General features: G+C 44.1%; 1 long non-coding RNA gene across 12 annotated transcripts; it reads left to right on the forward strand.

Annotated features, from left to right (window-relative positions):
• Positions 1–13,894: 13,894 nt before the first annotated feature.
• Positions 13,895–17,201, forward strand: LOC120640595. 12 transcript variants are annotated; one of them, XR_005661892.1, is made up of 5 exons: positions 13,896–14,762; positions 14,896–15,725; positions 15,821–15,991; positions 16,471–16,618; positions 16,851–17,201. It is a non-coding gene; the product is annotated as an uncharacterized LOC120640595 (long non-coding RNA). The 12 variants fall into 12 exon arrangements; XR_005661890.1 differs by lacking the exons at positions 16,471–16,618; positions 16,851–17,201 and having other exon boundaries at positions 13,895–14,597; positions 14,678–14,762; positions 14,891–15,725; positions 15,821–16,111; XR_005661893.1 differs by having other exon boundaries at positions 15,821–15,952; positions 16,466–17,201.
• Positions 17,202–17,727: the final 526 nt, after the last annotated feature.

Genomic DNA, 17,727 nt, shown 5'->3' on the forward strand with positions numbered 1-17,727 from the left:
AGGTGATCTAGATTGGTTATCTCTAACTTTCTCTCGCTACCTTCGGTGTTTGTCGTTTTTAATAGATTAGATTCATTTTTCACCATCTCAACACAAAGGAATCTCTATGCTAGTAGATTGTTTCTTGTATCTTTGGTTCCGTGGATTGATAAACCTTGGGGGAATACTCTAAGGGAAAAGCTACACGAACCGTGCGCTTGCGGTATACAAATCGGGGGCGCTAAGGAGCGTCTACAGGCAGTAAAGAGGAGAGGAGGGAAAAGAAGTAGAGTTAGCTACTTTTCTTGTGTGTCAGCCACTAGTCGATTTGTCTGTGCTGATAAATTGATGCCCCTAACCTTGACACCGACTTCTGAGAAGAGGTACCAAATAGTGGTGAAGCTAGAGCAAATTGAATGGGGGTGCACTTGCTTTGCGGGTGCATAGAGTTGAGCTGCGGGGGTGCATGTATCGTTAAAAATTAGACATAACCACTAGTTTTGCTTATTTTTGTATATGCATCAGCACCAGCTATATTATATATAGCTTCGGCCCCCTAGTACCAAAGTAGTGTGATACCACTTCTTCTACGGACCCTATACCCACACAACACCAAGAAGGCATTCACCTATACCAGTACGGGAGACCAACTCTATATGGGGACTTAACTCTTTATTCACTGAACTTAGTACAACATAAGACTCTTATACTATTTATATGGCTACTATACCATGACATTACTACACTACATGACAACCTTGACATCTCCTACTTGAGATCTCTTATGCTATGATATATCAAGGGGGAAGAGTGAACCTCTGGCTCATATGGTTTTTCCATGTGTTCATCTTCTACACATTTCCTACAAAATATCTAACTCTAGAATTTTCCTCAAGTTTATCTAACCATACAAATATCTAGTTTCTAGAGTATTCCACATTTCACCATGAAGCATGGCAAACATGGTTCATGGATACTCTGTAACACCCACATTTTCAAATTAGGAACATAAATAAATTTAAATAGATTTGTTATAGGTTTGATAAGGTTTAATTGATTTATCTTGAATTTAGAGCATTTATTGTGAATATTAATAAATTACTTAGCCATAAAATAAATATAAGGAAATAGGCCTTCAGCATACATGTTGCCTTTGCATTGCTTTATTGCTTGTTGTTCAATTTGAATTTGAATTTACATTGAATTTGTTTAATTCTTTTTCAAAAATGCAAAACCTTTCTCAATCTTTCTTGCTTCACGCCCAGCCCAATCTCCCCTCCATTTATCCTCTGATGGTGCTTTGTTTAAAGTCAAAAGTAGGACCCTGAGAGTACTTACCATGGCATTTTCTTGATGAAGAACCCAATATTATCACCATGAAAGCTCCTCTCAAAAAAAAATTCTCTTTTTTTTTATGGAGCAAGATGCAAGAGCTAACACCATATACAAATCAAGATATGCATTAGCAAAAGAAGAGCTTACTTGGGGTACTCACGTACCTTGCATTGCTGGGCAGCAAAATTTCAAGTGTGTGTTCAAAGTCTCCTTCTGTAGTCGTTCCCTCACTAAGACATATCGCGGTGTTGTATCTGGTGTAGTTCATGTTCATTGGTGTTGTCTGTCCATCATTCTTTCAATCTCCATCTGGAATGGTTAGCAACCAAAAGATACCCGAAGAAAAACTACATCCTAGAACATGCTCTTGCTTTTAATGAAGGAAAATAAATAAATGATAATCCGAATTATCTCTCGGCGATGCTTTGTTTCTGGTCATAAGCTCGAGAACTCTTGCGGCCATCATTGGTGATTGGTCATTGTATCATCACCAATTGTTGGAGCTAGCTATAAGGTTAGTGCCGCAGTACACCCACAAAATCTACAATATTTATGATAAACATATACATCTACAACCAGTCTTCTGAAGATTTTGAAGAAGAGGACCTTAAGTTGGTTGTAGTCCTCGTGTGTGCACGGGCACTAAGCGTTCTTGACTCTGGAGTGGTATTGAATGAGCATGGTTTACGTGGTATTTCAAAAGTGAAATTCCCATGCTCCGTTGTGGAATCCTTTTCATCGGACTCCAGGGTCGGCGCCTCACAAAATTTCATAGCCCATGGGTTCTCCATCTCAAGAGATTCATCGTGGAGGATTGACATTGCTTCTCGATCATAGTCGAGAGCAACGTATTCTGGGCTAGTGGGAAGAGGCTCAAACTCAATCGAGGGGATGATGAACGTTCATTTGCACAAAAGTGAAAGCTATCTTCCGAGTCATACTCCTCAAAATATTCTGCAACTTCCAAGACAAGGGGCTCGTATGATATTAACGGAGATATATGCATCATCTCCTCAAGTGGGTTTTGCTTGGGAAGAGGCTTTGCCAGAAGATTTTCTAAGCAAGGAGTAGCAGTCGCAGAGTCAGTTTCCCTAAGCTTTTCATCTAGGCTCCCATAAGATACCAGAAGATTTTCTAGCGAGTAGCCTAGGAGAAGATCGAAATCGAGGATATCGAAGATATGAATGTCTAGGTGTACCTCGATTTTGTCTAAGGTTAGTGGCACGACACTTGCGAATCCCCCCCCCCACACACACACACATTTAAAGATGTGTTCAAAGGGACAACTTTTGAGTAGCTTGTCGGATGGTCTTAGCGTAACATCACCCACAAGAGTATATGGTAAGTGCCATGGCATAATGTTAACCTCCATGATGGGGTTAACATGAGCTTCTATAGTAATTCCTCCTATAGAGCAAGGAATGATCATAGAGGGTATACTTGTCCAAACATCTTCAGAAAAGCATCCCGCTCTATCCATCCATTCATCCTTTATGACCTCAAGAAATGGTTCATTGAGAGGATCAGGAGGAGAAAGAGGTACCATAGGATTAAGGGAAGGTTCTGTCAGAAGATTTTGTAATTGATCGATATGGGCAGAAGAAGGTTCCTCCCCTGATTAGGCGTTGCGGAAATTTGAGGTGTTCTTGTTGTTTCCAAATGGATTATCCTCGAATCGAGACCAGGACTTTAGGGGTTGAATTTCTTCTTCCTCCGATGTTCCTGGATCAGGCATGAGTTCTATGGCTGAATCTAAGGATGTAGATAGTGAAGGTTTAGAACCATGTTTGCCATGCTTCATGGGGAAATGTGGAATACTCTAGAAACTAGATATTTGTATGGTTAGATAAACTTGAAGAACACCACACAAACAACTCGCGCTCTTCTTGGATGGGTTCATTATGTTTGGTACGGAATGAAGAGTTTTCTAAGAGAAAATATATCTCTTCCTTCTGATGGTGTTGTCTATGCAAACAAACCTTCGGCCGCGATGTCAAGGTCTAGGACAGACTTTATATCTAAACCCGAGCAAAAGATGTCCAATGATACAACATCGGGTATAGATAAGTCTGGGCTAGATTCCAAAAGGTGTAAGAATCTAGCCTAAGCTGCGCCTATAGACTCCTTCGATCGCTCAAAGTCGAAGATATCGATCGGTAGGAAGTTTATGCGTTTAGTGAGAGAGAACGAGTGACAAAAGTCAGCTCGAATCTCTTCTCAATCACCTCTCATGCTTCCTACCATGCGGGTGTTCTTCATGAAAGTCATCTAACATGTCTCCTCCCTACGTCCTTCGTCGAAGTGTGATTCATGAAAGTTTACTCGAACTAGCCCTCACCAAATTGAGCAACATATTGGCTAATGTGTTCCCAAGTGGATCTATTATTATCACCGCTGAATTTAACAAAATCAGGAACACACCAACCTGTGGGATAAGGAACCAAATCAAAAGCATCAAAATATAATCATTGATACAAACGGTTCTTAGTAGGACTTAAACCTAGTTGCCTGTTGACATTTCATAGCGTCATGAATAAAATCTGCAAGCGCACAGATATCATCATAGGCTTTCACCCAAGAGTATTCCAGGCTATCGTATCCACAAGAGAACGTGAGTATACTATCTAAGGCTCTAACTCGTAAAGAACACCACACTACTGAAGAGGTAAGGGGTTGAGAGGATTTCCTAAGGCTCAGAAGAACTTAGGATAAGACAAGATCATAGAGTCGTCATTTACTTCAGGCTATTGGTTTCCCCTGGCTAAAAGCCAGACACTCTGATAACTGCGCACTGTTATATACCCGAACATGGAGGATTACTGGACTCTAATAGGGCTGTCACCACCTGCAGGCTACCTATACAAACCGTGGAGTATAAAATAACCAAACGGTAAAAGCTAGCCTAGACACCACATCTACGCTATCTCGTACTAACTCTAGAGGCGTACAGGATTATCCTTCTCTATCTGGAGTACTACTTTAGAGTCATCCACTAACCTTGAGTGGACGCTCGATCCCGTAAATGATAGAAACTAGTACTTGAAATTAAACTCTATTTCTAAGGAACGTAAGGAAATCACGAATACTTACTATGATTGATAAGCATCCGTCGAGGTAAAGGCAAAGAGTGCCGACAAACTCGGCACTTCTCCAACTCTCCCACACTCTCGTAGAGGTACTATTTGGAGAGGAGTGCCGTAGACCGGCACCCCTCCTGAGTACCTCTACCCCTAACTTTTGCAAGGTAACTCTACACCTCAAGTAAAAACTTAAGAGGAGAGTGGATGTGGGATGGTGTCCTATTCTTACCCCCCCCCCCCTCCTCTACTATTTATATGAGGGAGCCACTGGTCTTGATGCCGAGCTTCTGCAGCCGAGCCTCCTCAAACTGACTTAAGCATCCAATGAGTGATCAACACTTGGAAGCTAGAGGTGAGTGGCCTACTTGATGGTCAGCCGACCAAAATGGGGATCCTACCAACTCTTGTCCTCTCGGTGTGACTGGTTTGTGGGTTCTTAAGTCGGTTATGGCCGGCTCGGGCTGTCTTAAGGCGGTTTACACCCTTCGGTGGGCCCATAGATCCTCGTGCTCACGTCTAATTGGTCGAGAAGGTGTTGTCCTGGATCGATGACATGGCAAGCGTATGTGATACGTCTCCTTCTCATGTGAGACTTTCAAGTGGGCTCTTTTGGCCCTTAGGTTTGCCTATGAGTGGTTGGGCATTTGTACCTCAGATCATACTTGATAGTTTTATGCATTTTGGGCCCAAATCCACCTGCACACATACTCAGACCAACATCTGTGGAATTTATCAATAATTCATCATATGCTAACATTGTTAGCTTTCGATGCTCAACTTTTTACGTGATAGTTGACGGTCAAAATGGGTCAGAATAGACCGTCCACATTGTCCAAGCTTAGTTTTAGTAAGGTAGCCAGATCCGCTTTCATCTTAGCGAGATCGGCCTCATAACTACCACTAGTTGATGTTTGGGCATTAGTAGCTGGATGATGTGTTGCTGGATCAGTAGTACTCATCGTCTGTGAAGTGTAATCGGGATTACTTTTGATCAAATCATCCCAAACATCTTGTGGCTTAGCTGGTGGAAAAAGTGGTTGGTCGCATGACTTGGTGGTATACGGCAGCACAAAAGCCTCCAACTCATCTTTCTGGCCAGGAGCAGTCGAACTTAGAATTGGCGCGACTGGTGGTGTCGTCGCCGAGGCTAGCACCATGGCACCAGTCTGACCAGACTGTAGGATCGGTCTGACCGCTCCAGTCGCCGAGGCACCAGTCTGACCGGCTGATGCAGCCGGTTGGACCGGTTCGACCCTGGGTGGCTGAACTGTGCCTAGCGGTGGTGTCTGTTCAGCGAAATAATTTGACGATATACTATATTCTACTTCAGTTGTAGATGCAGTTGCTACTGAAGGATTAGGGGTAAGGTTACTGGTGGAATAAGTATGATCTACATCTTTACCCTTATCTGGCTTATTAACCCGCTCATTGAGATCAATAAGCATATCATGCGTAAATTGATGCGAGCTATCAAGTTTCTTCCCAAATTCCGCCATAAAGAAATTAAAAATAGATTTGGGAAGAGTGCTCACATTGCTTATAGATTTGGGTAGAGGAAGTTTCCTCTTGGTGTTTGGCTTCCTCTTCTTGTTGTTTGAGCTATGACTCAAACGCTTGACGGTCCTCCTCAGGTATGTCATTGTACTTGAAAGCATCTCCCTTTTCACCAGCCATAACAGCCGATGGAGATTTGTTCTTCCCTAGTAGAGTCACCAAAAAGTATGTTGACGCTAATCTGGTCAACACACAAGCGTTAGAATGCGCGGATCGCAACGATCAAGTCACCAGTGGAATCTCACGGCAACCGGTCAGACCGGTCACGTCAATCGGTCAGGCCGGTTGGATGAAGACACAAGAAGAACAACAAAGAGGTTGGAAAAATTAGAGTTTGAAAAAGAAAGTAAAAGTAGATGTATTGATTTGTTTATGGTTAAAAAAAACCTCAATCGTCAGTGGTCTTTATATTTATAGGCCGGGCAGATTGTACCTCTTTCAAACCGGGTTATAAAATTACAGATCTTACTCGACTCAGACTAAACAGTCTGACCCGTCGGCCCGACCGGTTAAACCGGTCGGCCTCGGTGTTTGCCAATTTTGGTTTCCAATAGAATCTACGGTTCAAATTTCTCTTAAATCCATGAAGTATTGCATGAGTATTTTTTAATTCAAGTTTCGGGCTTTTGCGTTTGCTCTCCTTTTCTTGTCTCTGTTCATTTGTTCCAGACATTCTTGATTCGATCGAGCGGAGGCAGACGAGAGTTCGCAGCAGGGAACAAGCGGCTCCGGCCCGGTGTTGCGCCAGCAGACGCCGAGACGCGTGCAGCGGCCACGAGCGCGCGTCGGCGCCAGGCGAACGGCGGCGGCGGGGCAGCGCGCAGCACCGGCGGCAGCGTGCGCTTGCACGCGTGCGCAGCAGGTGCCTGTGCTGTGAGAGGAGCCTCTCAGGCAGGCAGGGGCTCCTATACATCTTGTGGAAGGTAGATAAACTATTCATCTTTAAATATCATTTGGCCCAATTATCTACTGCAAATATATTTAACATTTTGATAGTGTTAACTCAATATTTTCTTAAATAGATTCAACATTTTACGATCAAAATGTTGAAAATTGTACAAACGAATGTTGAAATTGGAAGTATAAAATGTTGAAAGTACTAAATCGAAATGTTGAAGGCGCTTCTTCTCCGGCGAGCTCGGCACGAGGCGGCGGCGGTGCGCGCCCGCGCGGAGGAGCGGCGGCGTGCGTGGGGCGGCGGCGGCCGGCGAGCGTGCCGCGCACCCGCGCAGAGCAGCGGCGAAGCATCGGCGGCGGGCGGCGGCGCGCTCCCACGCGGAGCAGCAGCGGAGCATCAGCGGCGGGCGGCGGTGCGCTCCCGCGTGGAGCAGGCGCCCCCGTGGAGCAGCGATGGCGGGGCAGCGTGCGGTGGCGGGGTAGGGGAGGGCCGACGCGTGGGGCAGGAGAGGGCCGGCGGCGCTGTGCGAGTACGGCGGCGCAAGTCGGCGTGGGTGGCGGCGGGGACAGGGGAGGGAGCGCGGGTGAGAGAGGGGGTGAGGGTTTGGGTTTGGGCATGTTGATCCAATGGTTATGGATGGTTGCATGAATCACAAACACTGGAAGGTGAGTAAGAAAAAATCTACCGAAAGATATATAGGATTCACGAAGGCAGCGGTCCACTGGCTCCTAGCCCAGCGCGGCCCAGTGAGCGGCCCAAGGTGGGCACATCACCAGGTGGGCCTAGTGCACCAGCAGGCCAGGTTCAGCAGCAAGCCAGCCTCTGCATGCAGAGCACGCAGCAGGCCAACATGGTGTCAACGATAGAGCACAGTGAGCCCTTTCTTTTCTCTCACATTTGTTTAATTACTTGCTCACTTTTTTAAACTAGTGATTAGTACTTGCTCGTACTAATGCCTCGTAAAAAATGCATTCTTAGTTGTCCTGTATTAATTAGCTTTATTTGTTAGTCTTTGCATGGTTAGTTTAAGAGGTCTCTTTGGCAGTGATTAGTTCTAATCTTTTTGGGAGACTTTTGATCGGTTTCTGGGATGAGCTTTGTTTCCACTTGTTTCAAGCTTTGCTAATCATTGTGAATTCATTGCATGCTTAATGAAGTAAACTCTTTTGCGAGTCTGATTGGAAAAGCTTTTCCAACGCTTTGGTAATTTCGTGCTTTCGGTTTTCTTTTGCGCCTTACTCGAGTAAATTGCTTTTCACTTGCTTCCGATTTGCATCGATCTTTTCGTAACCGTTTCTAGGACGAGCTCGTCACGAGTTGGCTTGCATCATCTTAGTAGTTAGAAAAGAGGCATGTCGGATTGAATTTGGTACAAATGTCTTATTCTCATCAAGGAGATTTTTTTAAAAGGCTCCCATATTCAACCCCCCCCCCCCCCCCCCCCTCCCGGTCCTTCAGGAAATTGCGAAACAAAAGGTACAGGGATGACACAATCACCATGATTGGAAGTTACCTGATACAATCTGCCTGTAAAATTTTTGTTGTTCAGGATTTGAATACCAATCCAATCACAAGGATTTGAATACCAATCCAATCACAAGGACTCAATTTTTACATATATGTCAACAATTCACTGCTGGAACAGATGACAACCGTGGAAAAAAATTACAAACACGCCTTCACGTACCTGCAGGATGTAGCAATAATATTCCCATGCACTCACATGTATCCGTGATCCCGAACCTCCTGCATTTAATAAACCTCACAATATCAAATTACATATTATTGTACACAAGTAATAAACCTTAGCAAAAAAACACTTGTAGGTACTTGGTTCATCGTCAACAGGGTTGCACTCATCTCCGTGCCCCTAATCATTTTCATCTGGTTGAGAGATCCAGATTACAAATGTATATGCTTGAATAAAAAAATATAATGACGTGAATACCTTGTCCTTCAACTCCGCACCCATGTATCATAATCATATCATTATGCTTACTGTTTCTTTTATCATGACTGGTTAATGATTTTGCGTCGAGGACTGTATAAAAAATAATTTATATAAGCACCGACTCTTACATAAAGAATGAATTTTCCCTGCCGTATTCATGTAAGTAATGCAAGTAAATATATGTACCTGTTTTTGTCCGCTTGGTGTACTTTATTTTCTTCCATGGAAAACAGACAACCAGGTTCTCTTCGAGTAGTATTTGTTTATCTTCCCATCCAATTTCACCATCAAGGTAAAAAACAGGATACGCCAGAGGATCATAACAGACATGGTATATATGCTCTTTGTATAGTGTGCATGATCTGAATTTGCATAAACCATTATATTCCTTGTAAACCTTCGTTGTTCATCAGTACCTTCCTCCCATATGGCGGCAACCTGCTCCATCACGGGGGCATTGAATCTTCTTTGATCAACCGATATACTTGTATTTAGTTCTATCTTATAGTTATCTAAATTCTGCAACTTCGAATTGAGCTGATCAAGCTTATGGTAAATTTGGCCATGAACTTCGAATGTATAAACACCAGGACCTGCAGTTTTTATTAATTGACACGTGAGCACAATACTGACATATATAAAGCACATAAAAGCAGTGCAAGTGAGTTTATTACCAGCTGCAGTGGCAAGCTAACGGTCAACAGTTGCGCCAAAGCTTGTGAAAGAGAAATGCACATTGAAATAACATTATTGAAGGGTGAAGTGGATAAAGAAATTGGCCTGTAGAAGTAGAACTAGAAACCTTGAAACATTGGTCACGAATGAACCAACCAAAAGATCCTTCGATTAACTAGCAAAATAGAAAAAATGGCTAAACAAACATCAAGAAATCATAACATAGAATATGCTGAATCAGACGCATTCAATAGCACTACTAGAAAATAAGCCTTAGGTCCACCCCAAAAGTACCGGTATGGAGATGAACCGGTACCTATGTTAGCATAGGTACCGGTTCATCTCCATACCGGTACTTTTGGGGTGGATGGAATTTATGAATGAGCCTTAGGTACCGGTTGGTATTATCAACCGGTACCTAAGGCTCTCCATAGGTACCGGGTGGTAACTTTTATATTAGTACTGGGTGGTACCACCAACCGGTACCTATAGATGAGCCTTAGGTAGGGCTGGAAAAATAGCTCGTGCCTCATAGCTCGGCTCGGGCTCGGAACGGCTCGGCTCGTCTCGGAGCAGCTCGCGAGCCTCAAACGAGCCGAGCCGAGCCAGATTTTTTGGCTCGCAAAAATAGCGAGCCGAGCCGAGCCGAGCCGGCTCGTTCAGGCTCGCGAGCTCGACCCAATACAGTTTAAGAATAATTTCACGATGATTGATGAATTAATTCTTCATCATTAGTGGTATAAATTAATATTTATACACAACATATCAATTTGTATGTACATAAGAAATATATGCCACATAATTATTATTATCATTCAAAAAAAAGTAAATTAATTTATTTTGAGTTTAGTTCACATTGTTTAGTGTGGCTCGCGAGCCGGCTCGCGAGCCTCCACCGAGCCGAGCCGAGCCTGATTTTCTGGCTCGCAAAAATAGCGAACCGAGCCGAGCTCGGCTCGTTCACTTACCGAGCCGAACCGAGCCGAGCCGAGCTTAGCTCGGCTCGGCTCGTTTCCAGCCCTAGCCTTAGGTACCGGTTGGTGTTACCAACCGGTACCTTAGGCTCATCCATTGGTTACTTTAAAAGGAAAATATCTCCTATTCGATCAGAACAATTGTGTAGCTGAGATGATAAAGGAGCTACGTGTGAGGCTAGAGGTCGCGAGTTTAAGTCCCAAAGAGAATATTTTGCGTGAATTTTGAAGGCTTAGGCACCGGTTGTTTTACCCGGTACCAAAGGCTCAGCCTTTGGTACCACTTTGGGGGTACGGGTTCAAAAAACCGGTACCAAAGGCATTCTCCGACCGGTGCCAAAGGTAGTTTTTCTAGTAGTGTAGGGTGCAAACTGCAAACTGCAAAGTACATATGAAGAGAAGAAAAAAATTAACTCCAACTGATCTAAGAGGATAGCTTGCTTTGCTCAGCTCAGGAACCACAACTATGAAATGGATTTGTAGGAGCGGGTAAAAACTCATTTTCAAGGGCAAGTACCGGACCCATCCCTGCTCCTGCTTTTTGCAACTAAAAATATTGTTTTGCAGTTGCGGGCCACACTCTTACCCACCCCTGGAAATGCATTTGTAGGATGGGTCAGCCTCAGCCCCCACCCTCCCCTACAAATCAATGTCAGAGCAACATCAGCTGAATGTCGGAACTTTCTGTCACTCTTCTTGCGCTTATCTGAATTGCACAATCGCATTAGTTCAGCATCCTTTGGGTTCTAAAAGAATCACCTCAGGCGATTGGAAACTAAGAGAGATACCACATAACCATGGTGGAAATTCGGCTCTGTTTGTCAAAAATGCCTTAGGTAGTGTCCTTTGCCTCAACAGAGGCAACACTTCTTCGCAACCTTCCCCTTCCTTTTATTTAAATTGGTTGGACCTTGATTGTCGCCATCATAGTAACCAGCATTGCTTTTGCACCGACATGCAGAACATACAGGGCATTTGTTTAAGTCTTTGAAATATTCACAAAATATAAAATACAATGATTTTGACATGCATGAATTCTTTTCACACCCAACGTGAACGGACTAACAAGCTTCTTTGCTCGGTATGTGTCGGCTGACACTTTGTTTAGCTTTGGAAGCAACCAAACCAAGACACGCAACAGATCGTTGAAACTATTGTCTGACAAACTATGCTTAGCCTTCAGAGTCACCAACTCCAGTATGAAACGAAGCACAGTCCAGTGTTTTGGACATCCCTCTGGCACAACCAACCAATACATTTCCTCGGCTGATTTTTTCCCGTCTCGAAGTTTGCTAACCCCTCGGCACTACCAACCAATATGTCCGCTTTGATGTGGCTCAACAACTGGCTCAGAAAAATCACCGTTGTCAAATTTATCGCCACTACTATCACCATGGATGGGCGCGTCATAGAAACCATCACCATGGAATCCACCAAGCCCATCATCGTCACTGCCACCATCATCAAAATCATCATAAGCATCAAACATTCTATCAAACTGCGCGTCTTCTATGATTTCATCCAATGGAATATTTATTGGAGGGGAGCATTCGTCTCGCTATGATACTTCCAGATCGTGTAGTTCTTAACAAAATCACTCACCAACACATACGATTTGGTTGTAGTTGGATTGCTAAATACTCTCAAATTCCTGCGGGCTTTGCATGGGCAATGTGTCATTTGTGTCTTCTCATTTCTTGCGTGGTTCTCTGCATCTTAAACAAATTTATTAAGATCTCCATAGAATTAGGCTTTGGTTCTTCATGCATTGTACATCTATATCCTATCCATTCCTGAACAACAACAAATAATTTAAATAAATTAAAATAATCATGCGTTTATGTAAATGTAGAAAGAAAGAAATCAAAACCTTTTCTCCAACGAAAACCATAAATGGCCAAAAATATATACTTCATATATGCGTAGATTTTGAAAAAAAAAAGTCAACTTAATACGTACTAAATAAACAAATCAAACCCAATCTATTATTATACCACTGAATCTTTGAAAAAAACTTTATCACCCATGAGTGTAAAGACAGCAAAAATAAATCAATTTTTTTCTCAAAAAAATGGAGCCCTAAATGGATATAAATATATATTTCTATATATGCGTAGATATTGAAAAAAGTTAGTTCCACACGTATAAAATAAAAAAACAAAACCCAACCTATTATTGTACCACTAAATCTTGGGAAAAAATCTATCACGCATGTGTGTAAAGATAGAAAGAAAAAAGCTTCTTCTCTCTACTCCATAGATCTAGAAAATTATTTACTTAGGAATGATGCTAAAACTTATATAGATCTAGTCCAAATGATTACACAATCTTGTTCTCCTACTAAAATAGCCCAACTTCATCCAAAAGCTCGAGGCAAATGGTGCCTCAAATGGCAAATACACACCATGGAGATCTAGATCTAGCTACAGACAAAGAGAGCTCTATTTGAGTCTTAAAACAAACAACAGAGGTTAGAAATGACATTGGATTAGCATCAACTTACCCCAACTCGAAGGATATCAAGTTTAAAAACTTCCCTCTATTTTAATTTTTTTTCTAGATTTGCATGGAACTCCTCCCCGAGCAAACAATGGCTTGTCGCGAGCACGAAGAAGGGAGTATGTAGCTTTTGGCCGCCATTTTTTGAAAATTCATTTATAGTGGCGGGTCGCCCTCACCTGCCCCTACAAATGGGGTCAACCGTCCCTCAAAAGGTATTTGCAGGGACAGTTCACCCCTCACCAGTCTCTAAAAAAGGCGTCCATTTGGAGGGGTCAGTGAAGGGGTGACCCGCCTTTACAAATTGATTTCCAGGGGCAGTTCATTTTCTACAGCCTACGGTAAACCCGCTAACATTGTAGGAACGGGTGATATATTGGTCCGCCACAAAAAAAAATATTTTTTCTAGTAGTGAACACAAGGATGAACTAGAGGGGGAAGGAAATCAGGGGTGGTGGAGGGGGAAGGGGAGGGCAGTTCTCGCCGGTGTCGGAGGTGACATCGGCAAGGTGGAGGGCGACGGGCGACGGCAAGCCAGAGAACGGTGCGGTCGGGCTACACGTGGGGCGCGGGGCGAGGCACGCGCAGGGTGGGGCGGCGGCGACCGCGGCCCGCGCCGCCTGGCCATTCCCCTGCTCGCAAGGTGTTCGCGGGGAAAGAAGCAACGGCGGCGTTCCGGCTAGAGGTAGGAGACGAAGCTGATAGGTGCGGCCCACCTGGCAGCGAGAGAAGCTGCGAGAGAAGTTGTGCAGGGGCACTCAAGTCATTTCATATCGCTCTACTGACTGGGCGCCACCGTGTCATGCCGACCTGGCTTGCTATGTAGGCAAAAGTGGTACAAATGAAAGTGCTGCGAAACAAAGATGGTAAATTTGTAAGCGTCTTTATAAAAATGCTAATCCAGCGAGTGGTTTTCATTATAATGATAAAGACGTAAAAAACCCCTGACCGGGCCAGCGGCGTGGCTCGCGACGCGGCGAGCGGGACGGCGGCGCGTCTCGTGGGTGGGGAGCGGCAACAGATCTGCGCGCGAGCAAGACGGCGGCACGGCTGCGTGGCCCTCGTCGCCCCTGATCCTCGCCGCGCACGTTGGCCCCTGCTCCGGATTGCCAGACGCGGTGCCTGGCCCTCGTTGCCCACCCTCGTCCCCGGCGCTGAGCCGCCGCTCTGTCCTGGCCGCCGTCCGCGCCGTCCTAGCCGTGCCGCCGCTCCGACCGTGGCGGATCCGCGCCGGCCCGGACGCCAATCCGCGTCCCCGGCTCCGCGCCGTTCGCGCCGTCCCGGAGGATCCGCGACGCCCGGCCGCCGGTCCACGCCCAGCCGCCGCTCCGTCAACGACTCCGCGCCGTCCTCGCCCCCCGGCTGCCGCGAGGATGCGTCTCGGGGTGCTCGTCGTCACGCCGGCGACGTTCCGCAACCCCTACAACTTCGAGGACGTCCGGGCCTTCCTGGACTGCGGCGCGGCATCCGAGCGGCGCCTGCACGCTCGGCCCCCGCGCCCCGTCTCCCGCGCCCGCCGACGTGCGCCGTGCCTCTCCGCCGCACTCCAAAAGTGGTCCTCCCCCGCCGCCGCCACCAACGCCGAGGCAGCTGGCACCTTCCCGCACTGCTGAATCCTGTCCCGCCCCCACGAAAATAGCTGCGAAATTCCGGTGATTAGTATTTTCGTTTGCTGCTTTCCATGTTTTTCCGAACAAATTGATTTCCATGTTTTCTCCCACACACGTTCCAGGCAAGGCCGGCGAGGATTGTTGATCCTCCACGATCTGCAATTTGGCCGCCGGCAAGGCACGTCGTCTGAACGGCAATTTTATTAGGTGGCTCCATCCTCTCTTGCTTTACTGTTTTTGTTTGTCATCAGACAAATAGATGCAGTTTGCATTGATCATGTGCTTTATTATTTGCCTTGCATCAAGTAAACCCTGAGTTTTTCTCTCCTATCAAGGTCAGCCTGCCCAAGAGTGTGACCAAGGCCAGCAGCCGCCACCGCTGATGCAGCTTATGAGAGAGTGGCGTTAGCGGTGCCCGGCGCCTTAGCTCTGGCTCCACCTTTACCCGTCCATGCAAACGAGGCAGTGTCTCAATCTACAAGGGACCATCTAGCGGCTTCCACTTTCTATCATCTCTTTTGCCTTTTCTATTCGATTTGAATTGGCAAGTAGCTTTTGGTGTACCTTCCGGTGCGTGGTTATGAAACAGCCATTATCTTGATATCGTGTCTAGCTATGTTGTTATTATATTTTGACTAGCTGTTTATTTGATCAAATAATGAACCCTAATGTCCAATTTACAATCTTCCATTCTTGCTGTATTGATTCAGTTAGTTCCAGAATGCCTGCAGCCTGCTGATGCAGTCATTTATGTTTTTTTTTAAAAAAAATTTGCCTAACCTGAATAGCACTGCAGCAATCTACAACTGACCATTGCCATGACATATTATGACACACACATCACTGGCCTACAAGTGTATCTTGTATATGATTTCGGCTGAAGTTCAATTCTTGCTCATTATCTGTTCAGGTATCTTCTCCATTGATGTGTTCCACTGTTTTGGACCTCCAAGACTGGTAACGACAATAATGAATCTTGTCCACCAAACCTCACCATAGAGGATTCTAGGCTAGCAGTTGATTTTGAGGTGTTACCATCTGATCTGAGGCTCGTGTAAATTGTTTGTGTACTGATGGATCGGCCGAGTCCACTTAGTGATGTGTCAAACATTGTTAGTTGACGGGGTTATAAGATGTTAAGACAAGAATCAGAAGGATATGATGATCATGGTAGTAACTCTGGTCCCTATCTCCACAGTTTTTTTGTAGTTGTTGAATATGCAAAATATTATGCACATCACATGTCTATGTTCCTTGTATCACAGGTGTCCAAGCCATTGAAAATATTGATCATGCAGAACATTTGCAGCAAAAGAGAAAGGAGAAATATGCCAGTTTGACTGAGAAGGAGAAGGAAAGAAATGTGCAAAGGCAAAGGAAAATTATCATTGGAGAAGGTTGGGGCAACACATTGAACATAACTCACAATGTGTCTGGTATATATAATGTTATCTTCAAACTTGTTTTTAAATGCTTGGCGAAGATAACTAATATTTAACATCAATGCTCATTTGGTTCGACGTTATTTATTGATGTAACCAACATCGCTCAGACAAGTTTATTGATGGGGCTGGCTATGTAGCACCGATACGGATAGGCGTATCAGTATCGGCCCGATACGGATACGTGGATACGTCAAATTTCTGCAAAACTTAAAGGCACAAAGGTGTATCGGAGTATCGGATACGGATACGCGGATACGTATCGGATACGTGATATGGGGTCATGTTGAAGTATCGGGGTTACAGAGGGGGCTGGTGTTCGGAAGTACTAATATAGGAAATACAATAGCATGCCCAATCTTCAACGTTAGTTTGTTATGGGTATCATTCTTGTTTCATCGGAACAAATATAATTCCAAAAGTTAAACATATAAATGTAATATCATATCTGAGTCTCTGAGTCTAAAGTGCAGAGGCAGGCAGCCCATTGGAATTGATTCCATTATCTTAATGACGATAGTGGTGAGGATTGGCTCCAGAGGAACAAGTCTTATACAAGACCAAGAAGAGATGTGAGAGAACCGGGTCCCATCACTAATCGATGAAACTCCCTAGCTGTGTGTAGGTTTTTGATGCTGGATTTTTTTTTTAATTTTCAGTCTCAGTGTGGGTCAGCTTATTTCAATTACATATATCTGTCATCATTTCCCATGCTCTTCTCAAGCATTATAGTCCAATAATGGTTCTTCCTGATATCTTCTTGTTTGGTAATTTTATGAAACATATATAATAGTTTTACTAGACTGATATATAAGGCACGTCATAATTTTTTTGCTTTGGCTGTTTTGTTAAGTGTGCACGTTCTAATGACGGTAATTGACTGGTGGAGAGGAAAACAAAGAGGTGGAGAGTCTACTCAGGGATTTAGGGATGGAAAGCACAGGGAGAAAGGAGTGAGGGAGGGTCTGGTGCTCTCTGCTATAGCACTATGCAGATCTTCATAAGAGCTATTCATTTATTTTTCGAGTCTTGGCATTTTTTTTGGTGATATTGCAAAATACCAGTGAAATATTTGTATAGGCAGTTATCACTGTTTTAGTAACTGAAATTTGTTCTCCTGTAGATACATATATGTAAATATACACCAGCAATTAATTGTCAATTTCATAACTTATTTTATGATCAAGATGTTTAATTTTATCCATATATTCTATTTGTTTCTATGAAGGTTGACTTTCCATGCTCCGTGTATATCTTTGCTATATAATCCGTTTACACCTTTGCTACAAAAATAAAATTATCATTTATTTATAAAAATTTTGTTTCCAAAGTTTTCTTAGAATTTTTGCCGCACGTGCACTCTACTATGATTATAAAATAAGGATTGTCCTACTATATCAAAATTTTAGTTATTATTTCATAATCAAGATATAGCACGCGCGTGTCGCGCGGGCATCCATACTAGTCTACGTATAGCATCTTTACTTTCCCAATCCCAACTGTTTTACAAGCTTTATGGCCAAATAATGCCAATAAGGCAATAACATCTACACCAGTGACCTAGTCACAGAAACACATATGTATATGTGGATTGGGTGCATGTGTGGAAGATGGTGCCATCTAACACAATTGTTGTGTTGTTACTGATGATATAGTGATGATCGAAGATAAAGGTATTTCATTAGTTTTTTTATGAAGTTCAGAGGCAGTTGCTGCTGGGGTAGGCACGA

The sequence above is a fragment of the Panicum virgatum genome, chromosome 7K (assembly GCF_016808335.1).
Source record: "Panicum virgatum strain AP13 chromosome 7K, P.virgatum_v5, whole genome shotgun sequence".
NCBI lineage: Eukaryota > Viridiplantae > Streptophyta > Magnoliopsida > Poales > Poaceae > Panicum > Panicum virgatum.